The 4,943-nt window shown below is 49.2% G+C and overlaps 1 long non-coding RNA gene across 1 annotated transcript in view; it reads left to right on the forward strand.

Moving 5' to 3' along the window:
• Positions 1 to 4,578, forward strand: part of LOC103581938 — an 8,230-nt gene extending 3,652 nt beyond the window's left edge. The window contains exon 2 of the long non-coding RNA XR_549706.1: positions 4,280 to 4,578. This is a non-coding gene — a long non-coding RNA (uncharacterized LOC103581938). The remainder of the gene's footprint in view (positions 1 to 4,279) is intronic.
• The last annotated feature ends 365 nt before the right edge of the window (positions 4,579 to 4,943 follow it).

Below are 4,943 nucleotides of genomic sequence, written 5' to 3' on the forward strand. Positions count from 1 at the left end.
AAAATTCACTAGGAGCCAGCAGCAATTCACTGTGAATCGTGCCCAACAAACTTTATTTCCCTTTTACATAGGATTACTGGCAGGTGAGATCAGGAGCGTACAATAGACACAGTACGTCTGGATTGTAAGAAGGCATTTAGCAGACTTTTTTATGATAACTTAGGGACAAGATGAAGAAATGCTGATTGAATTATGAGTTAGATTAATCTGTAACTTTTTGAAAGATGAAAAGTAAAACATTATTGATTGATAAATGGATGACAGATGGAAGATTTCTAGATGCATGGTGTAGAGTTTTGATCTTAAACAGTCATGTTCAATGTTTATATCAATAACTTAGATTCAGACTATAGGTCTTATTAAATGTGAGGTTTATGTTGAGATGTATGTAAGTGAGTTTGATGGCAGAATTAGGAAATAATTTCAGCAAGATAGAATACGGGCTTGATTTCAGGAAGGTGGGATGTCATTGATATAAAGTCTTTAAAAATGTTTTTATTATTAGCATATTAATTATTATAAATTGTGATTTTTTGTTTGTTTGTTTGTTTTTGTGACCGGTAAGGGGATCGCACCCCTTGGTGTGGTGTCGCCCGGACTGCGCTCAGCCAGTGAGCGCCCCGGCCATTCCTATATAGGATCCGAACCCGCGGTGGGAGCGCCGCTGTGCTCCCAGCACTGCACTCTCCCGAGTGCGCCACGGGGCCGGCCCTAAATTGTGATTTTTTTAATGCCCTTTACCTGACCTATCACTCCCCAAACTCCTACCCTCACCCCCTTCTCTAGTATCCCTAGGTTTGTTCTCTCCTTCTGAAAGTTCAACATATTGTTGTGGTCTAGTTTGTTTGTTTCTTTCCTTCTTTCGTGTCTCTCTCTCTTTCTGGTCTTGCATTTAGGCATTAAGCATTAACTGTCCTGGTAGAGACTGGGAGACATGAGGCCCCAAAGCAGTCCAGGTACACGTGACCAAGGGATTTAATTGTTAAGTAGCTCTGGGAGAGTCAGCAATGTGTTCCGGCTCCCAGAAAACTGAATTTAAATCTCGGAACCTTGTTGGAAGTATCCACTAACCAGAAAATAATCAATGACATTAGAAACAATATATAGAATTATGGTGCCTGGATGAAAAATATTCCACCCTGTATTTTGGAGGGCAGACAACATCTGGAACACTGAGTTTGTTTTTGGGTGCTACAAATTAAAAGGGGCTTCCATACACTGGAGGGTATCACAGAGACAGACACTAGGGTGACCTGGGGCCCTGAAAACACCCTGTGAGGAATTACTGAAGGTCCCGGGAATGTTTAGCCTCAAAAGAAGAAGACATATGGGAAAAAAGAGACATTTCCATAAACCTGAGCAAGATGGTCAGAACTAGAGGTGGGTGAGAACTGCACAAGTAGAGGAAGAACTGTCTAATGGTCAGGGCTGTCTGAAAACAGAAAAGAGGTAGTCAGCTGCTTGGCACTTGAGCTATCCAATGAACAAGGCTGGATAACCCCTTATAGATGTCGTAGCAAGGTGATTTCGTGGACTGGGTAGGGGTTGTGCTTGGTGACCTCTAAGCACTCGCCCCCCACCCCACCCCTCAGCGTCAGGTTCTGTAGACATGTGGTCCTCTCCTGCACTGAGAACAAGCAGAGCAGGCTCCAGTCACGGGGAGGAAGGTGGCAGAACAATGCCGGGAGAGCAACTATGTGACTTCCAGGCCCTCTCCTTGCTGAAGGGGCTATCCTTCAGGCTGCCATGGGCTTGCCCCTTAGTTCCCATGGATTTCTACAGGGCTGATGGCTTTGGTCACTGTGTATCTCTTGTTCCTGTAGCTGTCTTCTTTGGCTATCTATAGGGAGCGACTCGGGGCCTCCCTGACTCCCCTGGCCTTTGTTTCTTCTTGTCTGTCTGTTCTTAGACCTATTGCTCCCTGAACAGACAGCAGTGAGGGTCAAGGCCGTGAGGACTTGCGTGAGATGCTGAGTAGCTTCGCTCTTCACGGGCAGGGAGGTGGCCAGACAAACATGACAGGATCAGCTTCCTTAGCAGCAGGGACTGGAGGACCTGAGGCATGGACCAAACAGGCCTGGAGAAGAAACTGGATGTGAGCTCCAGGGAGATCAGCATAAACACAAAGTCTGGAGGGGTTGGGGGGTCGTGGTGCAGGTCCTAGAGCCAAGAGTTGGGAGCCCAGTGGAGATGAGACTAGAGCAAAAGTGGGTGGGAAGAGGGAAGAGTCTTGGGATTGTCAAGGGCCACCTTTATGGGCTGAATGGGTGGGATGCATGGATAGGATGTTGGACTAAAGGACCAACAGGGGGTCAGACATCTGCAGAGAGAATGACTGCTGACCAAGGGACAGCAGGGCCTTGATCTGTGTGAATGTGTGTGGGTGATGGTAATGGAAAGGATGAGCTGTGAGGGAGGTGAACGTTAGTTACTAGTTGGCTGTCAGACAAGTGAAATGAGATAATCCTAGGGGAGGAGACAGTAGTTAGTGTGCACAAGCTTTGGAGTCAGAGTGACTCAGATGTGAATACCAGCCCGGCCACTAGTCAACTATGTGTCCCCAGGCAAGTCATTTAACTCCTCCAGCCTGTGTATTCTCTAGTTTAAAGCCAACAATAGGCTAGAGCTCAGGGGAAGAGGAGGAGAGACCTATGGAGTGCATGAAAGCTGGAGAAGCCACGAGAGAAAGAAAGAACTGCTTTGACTGTTCCGAATCCCGGCTGCTTCAAGTCTGGAGCTAGTGCGCGCATGGAGTAGGAGCTGGCTAAAGCCACAGCTGTGACCTTCAGATGGAGTAGTTTGCAGGCGGCAGTGGAGAAAAGGGCCTTGGTGGCTCCCCAGGCTAGCAAGACCACTAATAGGGCTCCCATGGACATACATAGGAGAGAGGAGCCACAACAACTGAAAAAATGAGCCACTCAGGGGCTGGTGAGTCACTGCAAGGGACCAGCACATCGCCCATCGTCCCATGGGAAGTGTTTGGAGCATGGGTGCTGGGGGAGACGGACCCACAGTGAGAACACTGGGGCACAGCAAGGACAGCTGATCTGCCCCCCCCAATCAGCACAGGACTGCTCAATAGAGACTGGTCAGGAATACAGAACTGCAAGTGGTGCAGTTTGCTGAAGACTCAGGCCAGAGCAGTTTCCAACAACCCAGGTGTATCTGCTCTCACAAGAGCCAGAAGTACTTAAAAGGTCAACAATTAAAACCTGAGCTGCACAAAAAGCCTTCCCCAGGGAATCAGCAGCAATTTAGCTCAACCACTGAGCTCAAGTGCTGGTCCCCACAGGAAGTTCTCCCATTTTAGAAGTAAGCAAAGGACAACAAGTTAGTTCTAGTGCAGAGTTTAAGTGGTGGGAATAGCAAATAATCCAACAGAGAACTGGAAGAAAAAATACCCACAACTAGAGACAAAGTTTGTTACTAACTAGTAAAGGTCTCACACCACCAAAGAGCACTTATAAAACCTAGAAGGACCGGAAGTCCCCTGGGATACCAAGGCAGAGAGGGGGAAGGGCTGGGGGCCCCAGCCATGTCCCCCAGACACCCACAACCAACCCATCGATGACCACTGAGCTGCTGGAGGTAGTGCTCTGGGCTCTCCCGAGCAGGGGCGATGGAGGGCGAGAGCTTCAGCCACACCTGACATCTGCACTCAGTCCAGCAATGACCAAGCCACCGCTGGAAGCCGCCTGGTTTCCCCTGCAGGAATGAGAGGGGTGCCACTGGCCTTAACCCCACCCCTCTTCCTCCTCCCCCCTTATTCTCCCCTCCCCCAACTGCTCTGCAACATCATCACAGAATGTAAAAAATAGTATTAATAAATAAGCTTAAAAAAATAATAAAATAAAGCCCACAATAACACCAACTGTTGTGCGGTAAGGAGGATTAGGTGGCTCTCAGGCGCCCACGGGAAGCGTGTGCCTGGCACAGAGTGAGTCCTCATTGTTAGTTGGTATGGGCTCTTCTCCCTTTCCTGGCTTTCAGGTTTTCCTTCTTTTTCATTTATTTTCTCAACTGCAATAGGCTGGCACAAGCCGATGCAGTGCCCCATTTCCAAGCAGGGCCGGGGCAATTGCTCCTGCAGGAAAACCTGACAATGAGGGAGGGCCCAGAGTGGGCAGCTCCATGGATGGCAGATCATGGCCGCCAGAGCTGTCCTTGCAGGTGGAACCGTGGTTTTCTGTTAATATTTATTCCCTGTTTAAATGGCTCTTTCTTTCAGTAAATTCCACAGCTAACCTTTCATTCTGTTTCCTCCTGTCTGCTATTGAAGATAACGCCTCTGACGTGCCTAAGGCTGTATTTCAAGCTCCGTGGAGTTAGCTCGTCCCAGCTCACAGACCCCGGAAGTGGCCGCAGTCCCGTTCGAAGGTCTCAAGCTCCGCCACCAGATCTCGCGCGATCTGATCCCGCGAGGCCTGCAGATGGCATGCGCCTGCGCAGACCCTCACCCCAGCCGACTCCTGCCCAGACATGTTCCATCCTTCCCGCTGGACGAGACGGGTTTGAGAATTGTTTCTCCTCTTCTCGCTTGTTCACCTTGTGAATAAACTTGTTTCTCTCCTGCAAAGACCCGTGCTTCGGCGTTTGGCTTTGTGTTGAGCGCACGCAAACAAATTCCATTCGGTTCAGTAACACAGGGCCATGATTTCAGTCGAATGTCCCCTTGTCCAGGGGATGGAATGCAGCCTCCTGCAAAAGGTTGTTGTGCCTAGCAGTCCCCTGCCCCTCAAGAAAACCAGCTGGAGCTCCAGGGGAGTTAGTTCAAATGGGGTTTGTCTTTCCTATTCACAGGAATAGGACTCTGCTTCGACTCTAAGCATCCTCCTTGTGGCAACAACTGTGTAGGCCAATTTTCTCACCCTTCCTACGTCCCCTTCTCAGACCATCTCCATATCCCTTGCCCAGTAGACAAGCAGTGTTCTGCTCTGCCGTCT

This window comes from Galeopterus variegatus, unplaced genomic scaffold (assembly GCF_000696425.1).
Source record: "Galeopterus variegatus unplaced genomic scaffold, G_variegatus-3.0.2 Scaffold14369, whole genome shotgun sequence".
Lineage (NCBI taxonomy): Eukaryota > Metazoa > Chordata > Mammalia > Dermoptera > Cynocephalidae > Galeopterus > Galeopterus variegatus.